Below are 16,521 nucleotides of genomic sequence, written 5' to 3'. Positions count from 1 at the left end.
TAGACAATATAAAATACTTGGGAATCTATCTACCAAAACAAACACAGCAATTATACATAGATAACAACTACAAAACACTTTCCAAACAAATAAAACTGGATCTAAACAACTGGAAAGTCATTGATTGCTCATGGGTAGGACGAGCTAACATAATAAAAATGACCATTCTACCCAAATTAATATACCTATTTAGTGCCATACCTATCAAACTACCAAAAAACTTCTTTACTGAATTAGAAAAAATATAACAAATTTCATTTGGAATAACAAAAAATCAAGAATATCAAGGGAAATAATGAAAAAAAATGTGAAGGAAGGGGGCCTAGCAGTAGCAGATATTAAACTATACTATAAAGCAGCGGTCATCAAAATGGTATGGTACTGGCTAAGAGACAGAAGGGAGGATCAATGGAATAGACTGGGTAAATGACATCAACAAGACAGTGTATGATAAACCCAAAGAGCCCAACTTTTGGGAAATGAATCTACTATTTGACAAAAACTGCTGGGAAATTTGGAAAACAATATGGGAGAGATTAGGTTTAGATCAACATCTCACACCCTACACCAAGATAAATTCAGAATGGGTGAATGACTTGAATATAAAGAAGGAAACTATAAATAAGTTAAGTGAACACAGAATAGTATACTTGTCAGATCTCTGGGAAAGGAAAGATTTTAAAACCAAGCAAGAGTTAGAGAAAATTACAAAATGTAAATTAAATGGTTTTGATTATATTAAACTAAAAAGCTTTTGTACAAACAAAAACAATGTAGTCAAAATCAGAAGGGAAACAACAAATTGGGAAAAAATCTTTATAACAAAAAACTCTGACAGGGGTCTAATTACTCAAATATACAAGGAGTTAAATCAATTGTATAAAAAATCAAGCCATTCCGCAATTGAAAAATGGGCAAGAGACTCAATGAATAGGCAATTTTCAGGTAAAGAAATCAAAAATAACAATAAGCACATGAGAAAGTGTTCTAAATCTCTAATAATTAGAGAAATGCAAATCAAAACAACTCTGAGGTATCACCTCACACCTAGCAGATTGGCTAAAATGAAAGAAGGGGAGAGTAATGAATGCTGGAGGGGATGTGGCAAAATTGGGACATTAATGCATTGCTGGTGGAGTTGTGAAATGATCCAACCATTCTGGCTGGCAATTTGGAACTATGCTCAAAGGGCTATAAAAGAATGCCTGCCCTTTGATCCAGCCATACCATTGTTGGGTTTGTACCCCAAAGAGATCATTAATAAACAGACTTGTACAAAAATATTTATAGCTGCACTTTTTGTGGTGGCAAAAAACTGGAAAAGGAGGGTATGTCCTTCAATTGGGGATTGGCTGAACAAATTGTGGTATATGCTGGTGATGGAATACTATTGTGCTAAAAGGAATAATAAACTAGAGGAGTTCCAGGTGAACTGGAAAGACCTCCGGGAACTGATGCAGAGCGAAAGGAGCAGAGCCAGAAGAACACTGTACACAGAGACTGATATACTGTGGTAAAATGGAATGTAATGGACTGCTGTACTAGCAGCAATACAATGACCCAGGACAGCTCTGAGGGATTTATGGTAAAGAACGCTACCCACATTCAGAGGAAGGACTGCAGGAGAGGAAACATATAAGAAAAACAGCTGCTTGAATGCATTGGTTTGGGTGGACATGATTGGGGATGTAGACTCGAAACTACCACACCAATGCAACTAACAACAATTTGGAAATAGGTTTTGATCAATGACACATGATAAAACCAGTGGAAATGGGCGTCGGCATGGGTGGGAGGGGGTGAAGGGGAAAGTAGGAGCATGAATCATGTAACCATGTTAAAAACAAATATTAACAAATGTTAAAAAAAACATTTCAGCAAACAAACTTACATGTTAACCAAGTGGAGCATTGTAGCAATGATATATCAAGGGTATAACCAATTTTTCTGCCAAAAAAGGAAGCTTATTTTCTTATATCTTCTTTGATTCATTATAATTACATAGTTTTTGTTTTTGTGGACTCATGTGTTTTTGTTATTATGGCCATTGTGTGTTTTCTTGGTTATTTTTTTCACTCAGCATTATTATTTTTAATCATTTTCTAGTCAAATCACTTTCTTAGCATAATTCCAAACTGTTTTCCAGAATGACTGGATCAATTAACAGTGAGAAAATAAAATTAATTCTGATTCCATTTTGTAATTGATTCTATTTTGTATTACTCCCGATAGAGTGTAAAATTGCCTAACCGAGGTCTCTTTGTCTCTGAGTTCAGTTCAGTTCAGCTTTCTTCTCTGAGCTAAGTTGTCCTCTAAATCAGCTTCTTAAAAAAACCTACATCCCTTATATCTCTAGGCTCCACACATCTTATTTTTGTTGTTCAGTTGTTTTCAGTCATTCCCAACTCTTCATGACCCTATTTGGGGTTTTCTTGGCAAAGATTCTAGAATGGTTTGCCATTTCCTTCTTCAAATAAATTTTACAGATGAGGAAACTGAGGCTGGTGGGATTAAGTGACTTTCCAGGGTCATACTGCTATAAGTGCCTGGGGCTTTCCTGATTTCAAGTCAGAGGTTCTCTCCATTGCACCACTTAGCTGCCCTCACATCTTACTGACCATATACAATTACCAAGAGACTTGTTATCCTAGTAACAAGTGTGGCAAGATGCAGTAGGTACCAGTTTGGTATCTCTACAATGATTACTATCTTTTAAAAAAGTCTAGACTCTTTTTCATGCAGGTGGATACCACCAATAAACTTTTCATAGCAATGAGATGGGAGAAGGGGATGTTGTTAGTTCTGCATTCCTGATTGCCGTCCAATCATATTGTATTCAATCATCTATAGAAATTCAGACTTCATGACTAATCATACTTTTTTTTTTTTTAAACCCTTACCTTCCATCTTGGAGTCAATATTGTATATTGGCTCCAAGGTAGAAGAGTGGTAAGGGCTAGACAATGGGGGTCAAGTGACTTGCCCAGGGTCACACAGCTGGGAAGTGTCTGAGGTCAGATCTGAACCCAGGACCTTCTGTCTCTAGGCCTGGCTCTCAATCCACTGAGCTACCCAGCTGCCCCCACTAATCATACTTTTAAACTTCCTATTCTTTGACTGCTTTTATTTCCCAAAACTATATAAAGGCTAGCAATCCCTACCTTGTGGTCTTTTGACTGAATCAAGAGACTCCTTTTATTGGTAAATGCTAGACTTCCCAATAAATTGAATGTGCTTGGAATGTCGTGCCTCAGTTTGCCTTATTTCAATTACAACAGCTTAAAAATTAGCCTTTCTATGCTAAGTACAGATGAAAATGGATCATATTGAAAATAGCAAAAAAGGTCTAATCTAATTATATCCAATATAGCAGAAGAAAAAATAATGTAAAAATTAAGGGTCTTTTTGATCTACTGGTAAACTATGATAAATCTTAAACATTATAAATCTAACTACAGTAGGATAATATGATTGTTCCTAAAGAGAGCTAGGCAACTGAGTCAGATTATAAAGCAGGGGCAATAAAACAATTTAAAATTCAAAATTATAAGTTCTGATATACAGGTCAAGGTTCCAAAACTTTGTACATTAAAAAAATTGGGGTTTTTTTGGAATGAAAAACCCAGAATTCAATCTTCAATTTTTCAAAGGTTTCTTAATAAAATTTTAGGAAATCAGGAAGACTTCATCTTTTGGAGGTGATGTTTTACCATTTCAATGTCTGGTCTCTTATTTTTCTTTTCATGAAGACAAAGACTAGCAATAGAATACATATTTTCAACAAAAGTGGAATCTATATCATTCATTTTTGCATCAATATAATCTTCAATATGCTTTTCTTCATCTTCAATATCTTCTTTGATATCTAGCAATAATTGAGGTTCAGGGGGCAGCTGGGTAGCTCAGTGGATTAAGAGCCAGGCCTAGAGACAGGAGGTCCTAGGTTCAAATCTGACCTCAGACACTTCCCAGCTATGTGACCCTGGGCAAGTCACTTGACCCCCATTGCCTACCCTTACCACTCTTTTGCCTTGGAGCCAATACACAGTATTGACTACAAGATGGAAGGTAAGGGTTAAAAAAATAATTGAGGTTCATGCTGGTCATCTACTGCTGGAAATCCGGTTATTATTTCCAGCAAGAGCACACCAAAACTATAAATGTCAGATTTAGATGTTATCTCTCCTTTCAAAGCTTCAGGTGCCATATAGGCTGTTGTTCCCATAATTCTGCTAGTCATGACCATTTGGTTAAATTTTGCAGAAGTTAGTGCAAGTCCAAAGTCAGAAATCTTGGGTAAGAAGCCCTCATCAAGTAAAATATTTGTACTTTTAATATCTCTATGAACATGATTGTTTGCATGTAAGTAGTAGATACCATTAGCTGTACCTTGTGCAAATTTTGCATCTTGTATGACAGGAAAGTGATTCAGTACCATCCAGACAAGATAGTCTGTCAAAGCAATGAACCATTGGGCATATAGACATACACCAAACAGAAATCATCGCTATCACTTGAGAAACTAAGCAGTTGTACTAAGTTTTCATGTTGACACTTTGCCAGTATTTTTATTTCTTGATCAAATTGTTTTATTTCTTCAGTACACACATCAGCCATCATTGTAAGTTTCTTCACTGCCATGGTTCTGCTGTTGATACAGCCTTTATATACAACTCCAAAGTCTCCCTTTCCCATTTTGTTTCCACCAGCGGACATAAGGCACTCATCAAAATTATTTTTAACACTTTAATTCATAAAATGAAAACCTCTGAAAATGTGTATCACTAACTTTAAATTTTTTTTTAAACCCTTACCTTCTGTCTTGAAGTCAATACCGTGTTTTGGCTCCAAGGCAAAAGAGTGGTAATTAGGCAATGGGGGTCAAGTGACTTGCCCAGGGTCACACAGCTGGGAAGTCTGAGGTCAGATTTGAACCTAGGACCCTCCCATTTCTAGGCCTGGCTCTCAATCCACTGAGCTACCCAGCTGCCCCCGTATCACTAACTTCTAAACCTTTCATGTCTGGACTTGAGGAGCCTAGAGATATGTTCATGATTCTGAATAGGTTTCACATGTGTTTTTTCTTTGTCATAAGGAGGCAGCAATTTCTTCTGAGTGCCTGATTTTTCTTGTAGAAGTACATGGATAATTTCTGGAATGCTATCTGGCAGCAACAGGTGTGTTGGTGCTAGAAATTCATTTCTAATCAAAAGATCCACAAGATCTCCAACTGTACAGTTTGTGGTTCCCTACACAAAGAGTAATTCACTGGTGGGACTCTTTCCACTTTGAAGTAATCCTGCTATCTCCAGAAGGCTTTTTTTTTAAATCAGCTGTTAACTTCTTCCATCCTTCTTGAGGGTCAATAAAATATGCCAGCTGCTTAATTAGGCCAATATTTAAGCACCTCACATATGCTGATGAAGTTATTGTTTTGTTCATCTCATAAGATAAGGAAATTTCTCATCAAATACTTTTGGATATTTATGTAGTTTATATTTAAATGTTATAGATCTATTTTTTTTCCATTGCACATGAGATGCTGGAGCAACCTATAATCCCATGGTAGGAAGGAGAATTTCAAACCAGGTCTTCCTGACTCCAGGTCAGTTACTCTATCCACTATACCATGATGTTTCTCCAGAAAGGTAGCCTGAGCTCTGTGCAGCCGCCAGCAAGAGAGCGCAATACCAGGAGATGTGAGCTACAGCCCGGCCCAACAAATCTCTTCACTGTTTCTTGATTTTCTCTGAGGTGATACTATTCTTAAGCTCATTTTTATTCTTCTAGCTTTATATGAATTTTAATCTTCATTCATGTGGGCTGTCTGGTGGAGACATTTAATGATTTCTATATAAGTAACAAGTAATTTCTTGCCTGTTCAAATATAACTAATATAGTTTTTTTGGTTATATTAATGTTGCTTTTGTATAGTTTATAAATCTTTGACCTTTCTCAATATTTACTTCTTTCATTTGTTTTTCAGAAAAGCTTTTGACAACTGTCCATTCATTTGCTTGTCCAAAGAGAAACTGTGAGCCATCTTTCCTTTTAGCTACAATTTTCTTTTGTCTCGTGGTATGGGGAGAATGTCAAGTTGATACAAAAATGAATGAAAAATAAAAAAATCATTTAAAAGTGCTTACTATATGCCAAGCACCATGCAGTATTACTAGGATTTTAAATACAAAAGCAAAGATAGTCCCTGCTGTCAAGGAGCTTACATTTTATAGAGGGAGATAGTATACCTAGGGGAGTATTAGAAGACTTAGAAGGGGTACCTTTGGCCCATAAAGTTACAGAATTTGTAAATGGGATCATAAAGGAAGAGAATGACATACTTCTTCCAGGAGTAGTGACTGAATTGATCAGTCAAGGTGTCTGATGAGGAAGTGGTTGTGGATCAAGGAGTTAAGTAATGCATGACTATGGGCCAGGTAAGGCATATATACCAATCAGGAGAGCAGGTGGGATTTCTGAAGATGAAAAAATTAAAATCCTGACTATAGTCTCAGGTCCCAGAGGTGATGGTCAAGGAGTATGAAATAAATAGGATTCATTTCCTCTAGCTGAATGTGCACTGGATAAGAATCTTACATTAGAATACTAGCAACTAAGTTAGTGTTTATAGGCTAATATGATCTAAAAATCATGATTTTTAGCATCTTCTGCCATTTCCTGTGCCACTATTCCCTTTGTTACCATAGAAGCAAAAGTGATCAAAGGGAATTGAGAACCATTTTGTATATTTCTTCATTTCATGTATTAACATGATCACAGAATTCTTTGCCAAGTTGTCCATGGGGTCTTTCTGTATAGCTTTCTTATGCTTGGCTAGCCTGGTCCTTGGAAAGCAGACATAATGTATCACCTGTGAGTGTACTCAAAGCCTTTCCAGCTGGGAACTATGTACTCCTATAGTCTGGGCACTAAGAAGTTAGGTCTGACAGTACAGATGGCTGATTTAGGAATGATTCCCATGTCAGAAGTCATTTCTTACCTGTTTGAATAGAATCAATTCCATTTTTCATATTATTATTATTATTATTATTATTATTTTAAACCCTTAACTTCTGTGTATTGGCTCCTAGGTGGAAGAGTGGTAAGGGTGGGCGCAATGGGGGTCAAGTGACTTGCCCAGGGTCACACAGCTGAGAAGTGTCTGAGGCTGGATTTGAACCTAGGACCTCCCGTCTCTAGGCCTGACTCTCAATCCACTGAGCTACCCAGCTGCCCCCTTTCATATTATTTGAAACTGCTCTCATGATGGTGCTTCAGATTAGGATTTGTATTACATATGAAAATAGAAGCAAAACCAAACCAAGAAGCCTATGGTTTATATTGGTGTCCTTGTTTTGTTGTTATTCAACCGGTTTTCCATTTTTCATTTCACATTTTCAATTGTGGCTAACTCCTTGTGACTCCATTTGGGGTTTTCTTGGCTAAGATACTAGAGTGGTTTGCTGTTTTCTTTTTCAGCTCACTTTATAGATGAGGAAATTGAGGCAAACAGGGTTATGTGACTTTCCCAGGGTCACACAGCTACTAAGCCTCTGAGGCCAGGACATGGAGGACAGGAGGTAAAAATGCAGAACTGAAAGATGGAATGTCTTGTTTGGGGAACATCAAGGTCATTATCACTGGATCATAGAGAATTCAGGAACTCCTGACTCCAAGTCCGGCACTCTATCCACTGTGCTACCTAGCTGTCCTTATGTAAGTTTCCCTAAATGTATCTTTCCCTTCTCTTTTTTTTCTTTTTCTTTCCTACACCATTTTCTGTATACTTGTATCTTAAATCCTTGAGTTGTCCTTGTATCAATCTCGAACACTGATTATCTTGGCTGGTGGCATTTATGTATTGAGAAATTTCTGCCCCTAATCTAAAGGTCAATGATGAGAGCCATATTTTCTTTTGACTCCAGGATGGGTCTTTTATACTATATTTCAGACCATTTTATTGGTGCCAAGCAGAAAATTTTCACAAGTTCCCTCACCCAGCTCCACCAATTGAGCTCCCTGGAAGAGTACAAGATTTGATACACTCACCTTCAAATGGCAAAACTTTTAGCAGCCCCTGAAGCTCTTCATCTGTAAGGTCTATCCCCAAGTTCCCCAGGACGTTGTCCAGGTCATGGACATCAACCTTTCCTCCTGTAGGAAAAATGAAAATGGCAAAAGACAGAATAAGAAAAATACCAGATGATGTTAAAGTATGGAAAAAAACCATCTGTGCTTGCCTGTGTTAACTGACTGCAGAGGAAAAGCACCATGAGGCTTTTTAAAGTTGGTTGAATTCATGTGGATATGGCTCATGGAAGGCATTTTGGTTCTACTCATTGATCTTAGCTATTTTGAAGACAAGCCACTTTTGGTTACATTCAGCAAATCCAAGTGACACCTATATTCTTTATTATTACTTTGTGAAAAGAAGTCTATTTGTTTCAAAGGTATTTCTATAAATTTTTAACCTGTTTATCATTTGCCTTTTCCCTTCCTTTTCAGTAAGCTTTCCTATTTCATTAACACTAAAGAGGTTTTTGTTTGGCTACCTTTCAGATCTATTATCATTTATTTTACAGTGTCAGTAATATATATTAAGACTGGTATTGGTATAGGTATTCTGGTATACCTATACTAGTATAGATAATCATTGTTGTAGATCTAAACTTTGATGTTAGGATTCCCGTTGATCTTTTAACATAATTAGCCAGTCAACTAGCATTTATTCACACTTATTATGTGCCATGGATTGTATTAAATGCTGAGGATACAAAAAAAAGGACAAAAATAGACCTTTAAGAAGCTCACAATCTAACTGTAAAGATAACATGTAAATAACTATGTGCAAATGATATAAAGATAAGATAAACTGGGGGTAATCACAGAGGGAAGGCATTAGCATTAAGGGGGCCTGAGGAAGACATCTTAGAGATGTTGATTTTAGTAGCAACTTGAAGGAAGCCAGGGAAGAGTACTTTTAGAGATGGAGGACAGGAAGTGAAAATGCATAATTGAAAGATGGAATGTCTTGTTTGGGGGAACATAAAGGAGGTCAATGTCATTGGATCACAAAGTATATAGAGAATTATACAGTAGGAAAAGTCTGGGAAAAAAGGTAGGAAGGGACTAGACCACAAAAGGATTTAAAAGAGAAAAAAGGATTTTATATATGATCCTGGAGATAATAGGGAATCACTATAGTTCACTAAATGGTGTCTGATATGATTAGAACTTCACTTTAGAAAGATCATATGGAAGATGAGTGGAGGATGGATTGGAATAGGGAGAGACAAGTCAGGGAGACCAACATGAAAGCTAGTGCACTGGTCCACTTGTAAGATAAGGGCCAGTTCTCCAGTGGTGAAAATGTTAGAAGAGATAAAGGGGAATGAATACACAAGAGATGTTGTAAAGGTAGAATTGATAAGACTTTGACAAAAGGTGAGAGAATGAGGAGTTGAGGATAGTGCCTAGGTTGTTGAAAAGACATTTATTCTTGGAGAAAATTTCCTTGAAATGATGTAGTGGTTTTCAGAGGGAGTATATAACTTGATGTCATCCATGCTTATGATATTTTGGTATGACTGAATCAAAAGCCAGATGCACTTCTATTTAGGAATGATAATAATATAATATTAGGCAAAACCATAATGGGTTTAAACTGTCTCCCTGGAAGATCAACTATTTTTGACATTATTGTGCTAGTAGTATATTTCTAAGAGGACATAAGAATTCTAATATTCTTGGATATAGCTTATATATTTGCAGCATATGAATAAGCCTTAAATTGAATTGAGGAGAAGGCTTTATGATAATAAAGGCAATGTAAATGTTTTAGTGTTTTTAGGTAACTTGTTTAATAATCTCTGAATATCAAATTGCATTTATCATCTCTGGAACTTCTTGGTGACCCTTTTTGCTTCAACTTTTTTTGGTGGGGCATATATAGATTTTTGCTTTATATCAGGAATATAAATACATAGTTGACATTTGGAGGGATCAATGGTGTTTTCACTTTCTTGGCAATTCTTAAGAATTTCTTGAAAAAAGTAGAATTCAGGCTTGTAAGAAAGCTGGTAAAAAAAGCTTTATTATCAATTCATGCACCAAATTCTAAATAATTGAGCCAGTAATTATGGATCTCCTGCCACTTCCAGCCTTGCAGAGAAGTTTGGGTTTTAGTTAATTCCCTTGATGTAACTATTTTATCATTCAAGATACTAATGGAATTCAAGATTTGTTTAACATTTTATCCAACTTCTGCTTTTGTGGTGTTGGATTTCTTTCAACCATAACGATAATCATGTTCGGCAAAATGGGCAAATGAGAACAATTTGTTCCAATAGCTATGACAGTTGCTGAAGCAGGAGCTGTGGGGTCTTAGAGTTTGGTCAGATATCAAAGATGCCAACATCATCTGCTGCATTTTGGGCCATAACCAGTCATCCTGACTGTTTTCTTGCTTCTGGACTTTAGTGATCCCAAAGAGAAAGTGGGGTTGACAACTTTGTGCAATTCTGTCTTATTTAAATCCAATTCATGAGCAAATCAAGATATCTTTTCATGTCATCAGTTCTCTTTTGAAAATGAAGAGTGAACAACAACAATAAATTTACTACTTCTTCCTTCTTCAGGGGTTCTCTCGTGTAATTCCTTTGCTTTTCAAGCTCCTGTAGTATAGTTGATTTATATTGAATTGTTTATTTTTTTCACTGTTTTCAGATCCTTGCATTCATAAGGGTATCAAAAGTATTGAAGGAATAAATTTCGCATACACTTTTATTTTCTGAATTTACATTTGTTTTTTTCTTTGTTGTTTTTAATTGGATAATATGACTTCTAGTTTTCTATTATGGGTACCGAGATACTGATATAGTCTTCCAAGAGTCTTTTCATAGGTCTTCAATTTTCCCAAGTTACTTCTGTCATGGCAGTATTAGTTGCTTATCCTTTGGGATATTCTTGGATAGCTCTGCCTTTCCACTAATGTTCCTTATCATGACAAAGTCTGCAGTATATGTTGCTGAAATGTTTTTATACTCTCTATAAAATATTATAGGAGAATGTAAATTCATGTTGGTTTTAGCAGATGCCAACCTATTTGAATTTTAGTTTTTGTAGTTGAACTACTATTTGGATACTTATCATCATACTAAAAAAAGAGTTTATCAAAATTCCAAATATACCCATCTTTCCTTTTCAAAATAATTTGAAGACAATGCCATTATTTTCTCTATCTATTTCATTATTGGAGAGCAAACTTTTGGAGTTTGTGTTAAGTTTTAGACTTTTTCAGGGCCTTCTGTTTCTTTAGCTTTTATCATCTAAGATTTATGAAAGTCTGCAATTTCTGATCATATTTCATTTAATATAGATTTTGGAATAAAGCTCTCTTCCCTCAATTGCCCTGCAGTGTATCTGCAATATAGGATTGTCAAAAAGCAACATGAAAGGGGCAGCTGGGTAGCTCAGTGGATTGAGAGTAAGGCCTAGAGACGGGAGGTCCTAGGTTCAAATCCGACGTCAGACACTTCCCAGCTGTGTGACCCTGGGGGCAAGTCACTTGACCCCCATTTTGCCCACCCTTACCACTTTTCCACCAAGGAGGCAAATCACATAGTTAAGGGTTTAAAAACAAAAACAAAAAAACAAAAAAAAGCAACATGAAGCTCTTATCTGCAACTGATAAAATGTTTCAAATTTTGTTATGATGTAGCTCTGGCACAGAAGATAATCATTCACATCTTTATTTATTTTATGGACACTAGTTGTTTGTATTAAGAGTCATTGTAGGGTTTTGGTATTTCTGATTTGTTCTGATTTATCTTTCCTTCTTGTGGCACCAGCACATGAAGTGCCATTATATTGTTCTTAGTGTCTAGGTGAATTATCATGATGGTTCCAAGAAAGATCAGCCTACAACCCTATGCTGCCCCATCTGTTTCTTGGATTCATAGGAACAATTGAATGATAATGGCTGGTGTACTTAGCCAAGAAGTCATATTACCAGAGTTTAGCTTATCATAATTTCAGGGTTTTTTCCAGGTTTTTGAGAGTTCTTGTAGCAGGCTTAAGGTACACAAAGTTCTTGATGTACATCACCTTGAGTGGTATTATTTCCTAATTTTGCCATTCCTTTCCTTTCCTCTCTCCCCACTTTACAACATAGATGATGAGCTGGGTTTTGAGGGGATTATTATTATCTCATTACTCTCTTTTAAAATGGTGTTTAGATAGAAAAAGTCTTGGAAAATTCCTGCTATTACTCGTTTATATTAATGTCCCATGGCCTTTTGCATAGTTAGATGAAATACTTGCTTTTTGTAGGTGAAAAAATGTTTTCATTTAAGTTCATCCTCTGTAGGCCTACTGAAGGCCCCTTCAGTAGCAGATAGGATGACAGGGATCACATATACCTTATCCTGTTCTTAGGTCTCTGCATTTTGAAAGTTTTCATCCCATTTTGCTAGAAAGTATCATTTGGCAACATCTACTAAAGATAAAGAGGCTTGAGAATTGTCTGGTGGATTAGGGAAAATTTAAAATTCTATTTTCAAACTTATTTTGTAACATGCATTAAGATGTAGTACAACTTCTTTTGACATCTCATATACTTGAGGTTTTGAAGGTATTAATTACTTTATTTTGCTGGTGGAAGTTAGAGTTATTTATTCTCATGAAAAAGAGGACAAGTAGTCAGGGATGGAATTTAAAAAGGTACTTTCTTGACAAAGATAATAGCGAAAAGAAAGGAGAAAGAGAAGGAAATTGAATCAAAAAAGGGGAAGAGAAGAATGCAGAAAACTGAAGGGAAAGACTGGAGAGAACATAGAAGAAAAAGAGGAAAAAAGAAAAGAGGGGGCAGAGTTGATATAAAAAAGATATGTTTTATAGTTAATACTTTTACATACATTATATCATTTGTGACACTCAATAACCCAGTGAAGAAGGTAATATGCTAGTTTTATTATCATTACCAATGTCATAGTAGAATGAAAGCTTGTATTTGGATCCTCACTGCCTGGCATATAGTCAGTGATTAATAAATACTTATTGATTGATTGATCCTAATGTTGTACACGAGAAAGCTGAGGTCAAGAAGTGAAATGACTCATCCAAAGGGACATAGATAATTAGGACGGGACAGAACTAGAAGCCAGATCTTTTGGCTCCAAACCTAATAAATGTACAGGGTTGGACCTAATAGTTTCATAGATTTAGAGCTGGTAGGGACCTCAGAGGTGAGCTAATCCAAACTCTTCATTTTACCTGTGAGGAAACTGAAGCTAGAAAGAATAAATGAGTTGCTTAAGGTCTCATAAGTTGTAAATGGAAGAGCTAAGACTAGAACTCAGGTCTTGTGGCTCCAAACCCAGTATTCTTTTTTCATTGTACTACTCTTAATTGGTTTTAGTGTATTATTTTTTAAAAAACTCTTATCTTCCATCTTAGAAACAATATTAAATATTAGTTCCAAGGCAGAAAAGCCTTGCCCAAGATCACCCAGCAGAAGGTGTCTGAGGCCAGATTTGAACCTAGGACCTCCTTTTTCTAAGCCTGATCTCTCTGTCCACTGACCCAACCAGCTGCTCAGGTTTTAGTGTCTCTTTATAAATTCTCACTTACCTTTAAAATTCTTCAGGAAATTAATCAATTTATTTTTCTTGACTTTTCCACTTCCTAAAAAAAAATGCATCAATAAGACATGGAGACTTTAGACACTGAGACACATGATGAATGAACTCAGCTTTGAGGCAAAGTGCAGAGGTAAATTATAGTATAAAGAAAGCCAACAATTTTTCTTTGGGAGAGATGAACTAGTAGATTAGTTTGCCTTAAAAATTATTTAAAATCTCTTCCTCCAGATAGCATTATAACTAAGGAAAGTAAGAGCAGTTTCAGTATGATGAATTCATATAGCACAATTAGGTAGTTTGTTCTTTTTGTGTTATCCAAGCACCATAGCTAGAAAATGGGAGACAAAAGGCAGAACTAGTGCTGAAATTTGGCAACAACAAACAATTCTGAAGTCTTAGGTCCAGAACTTTTTTTTTTATTAAGGAGGAGATAAAAAGTGTCAATACTTTAAAAATTTCTGGTAAATTTAGGAATAAGCAATTTCAGTAGAACGGTGGAGATAGTGAGAGGTGAAGGGAGTAATGGTCTACTGCAATAAAAGTGAAGAGAGAGATGGGTCTGTAGCTTGAAAGGAGAGGTAAAAGGAAAGTTGGAGCTTTTTCTTAAACAATGGGGATATGAACCTGTTTATAAACTAAGTGGAAGATGCCAGTAGAAAAGGAGAAAGGAAAGATGCTAGAGATAAGATAAGTGATGAAATAAAGTCCTAGAGAAAGGATAGCAGCTTAAGGTCAAAGCATTTGTGAAAAAGTTAGAATTTGAAAGATGGAGGGACATATTTTCCTTCAAAAGGGAGGAAATAAAGGGGGACAGAAGAGAAGCAGAAATATGTTAGGGTAGGGAAGAAGGAAAGTAAAATGATGGTGGTCTTGATTTTAACATTTTAAGCCAAGGGAGGTAGAGGAATCTAAGTCCAATTTTTTTTTGTTCTCTTTTTTCTTAGCAGGTTCTGATACAGAAACTGAGATAAATACAGTTATTTTGAAGGCAGTTATAGCTCCATAGCTCTGGAAATATATTTGACAACATAACTGGCTTTGGCAAATAATCAGTCACCATCAGAGTCACTAAAAATCTTCTGTGGTCTTTTTCAGTGCCTTCAATATAGTAGATATTTAATAAATGTTTATAGAACTGAATTTAATGAAATGCAAATAATTCTGATTTCTACAAGATTTTGCTAAGTGCTCTTCTCACAATGACTTTGTGAGGCAGGTGGTGTGATGGTTATACCACTTAATAGAGAGGAAAACCTTCTATACATGGTAAATGTCAGAGTTAGGGCTTGAGAGTGCAAGTCTAAACATAAAGGATCCTAGATATAGCTAGAAGGGACATTAGAGGGCATTTATTCCAAACTACTCACTTTACAAATCAAGAATATGAGGCTGGAAGAGGATAAGTGAAATGCTAATAGTCATATAGGTAGTAAATGTCTGAGGTCGATTCTGAACTCAGGTTTTTCTGATACTACACACAACACTTTATTAACTATACCACTTAGCTGCCTCAAGTCTCTTCAATTCTCTATGACTTTTCATTTCAGTCATGCATACCCATTTTAAAAATGCTTACAATATATGCAAGATGGCAGGAAAACAAAGATTCTTCAGGTACTTCAGGAGAAAAATAATAAAGCTGAGATTTGAACTTTCATCTTTGATTCCCAGTCTGGTCTTCCTTCCCATTTATAGTACCCATCCTCTTAAGGGGGATCTGAGGAGTTTTTTTTAACATCAGCCCAGGCACAGCTGAGACAAAACTATGAAATAATGTGAATTACCATATGTAAAGGAAACAGTCTACCAATTACTTCTAGTTTGGCCAGGGCAGTAGAATTTAGATTTCCTTTCCCAGATTCTAACACTGGACAGGAAAATGCCCCTTTAATTCCTGTGGGTGCCACTGAAACTTTATAAGGAGAGTAGAGGGTAACTTCATGGTCAATATTCCGAATATGCTTCTGCCCTGAGGCAAATGGACTGAGTAAATTTGGCTCGTTTCCTGTCATATTATTTTATTTCTCTAGCTTTTTCTGTACAAAATCTCCAGCCCCTATACTTAGCCCACTTGGGATGGTCAGAAATAAAATCATTTTCCATCTGAGGTGATGTTGGGTTACTATTTTTTTTTAAAACCCATATCTTCTGCCTTCTGTCTTTGAATTGATAATGAATATTGCTTCACAAGGCAGAAGAGCAGTAAGAGCTAGGCAATTGGGGTTAAGTGACCTGTCCAGGATCACGTAGCTAGGAAGTATCTGAGGCCATATTTGAATGCAGGATCTCATCTCTAGTTCTAGCTCTCTATCCACTGAGCCACCTATGTGCCTCTGGGTTACTTTTCTATTACTTCTTAACTCTACTCTCTTCTACCTTCTTCCACCTACTTCTTTTATTTTTTTCTCTATTCATTTTATATAATTCCCTTTCTCTTTGCAATTTCTTAGACTTCCTTAGTTGCTAAAATTGTATTACCCTCAACTGGAAAGCTCTTATTTGCCACTTAGAGAGTAGTTAGAAGCATCTTTCTTTAGCAAGTATCAGATAAACAACAAAAAAAGAAAGTCTCAGACATTTTCACATAAGCCCAAGCTCCCCTAATGACCACAGTATAATCTGGAACACTTACCATCAATTGGCAGTTGGTTCAGGAGATCTTGCTGTTCTTCCGTTGTGAGCATGATTCCCATGTCCGTCAGAAAATCTTCTAGGTTGTAAACACTAACATTTTCTGTTTACAAAAGATGTCAATGGTGAATGATGTGAATGTGAGGAATATGTAAAGACTCCAAGTGTGAAAGACAAGAAACTTTTCCCTCCAATCTATCTTCCAATAAAATTGCCAAAGTGATTCCCTATTTCTGCTGGATCAAATACA

At 36.1% G+C, this 16,521-nt stretch overlaps 1 pseudogene; it reads right to left on the bottom strand.

Annotated features, from left to right (window-relative positions):
* Positions 1 to 3,674: 3,674 nt before the first annotated feature.
* LOC123247060 lies at positions 3,675 to 5,442 on the bottom strand (annotated as a pseudogene).
* Positions 5,443 to 16,521: the final 11,079 nt, after the last annotated feature.

This window comes from Gracilinanus agilis, chromosome 4 (genome assembly GCF_016433145.1).
Source record: "Gracilinanus agilis isolate LMUSP501 chromosome 4, AgileGrace, whole genome shotgun sequence".
NCBI classification, from domain to species: domain Eukaryota; kingdom Metazoa; phylum Chordata; class Mammalia; order Didelphimorphia; family Didelphidae; genus Gracilinanus; species Gracilinanus agilis.
This window is presented reverse-complemented; position numbering and strand designations above follow the sequence as displayed.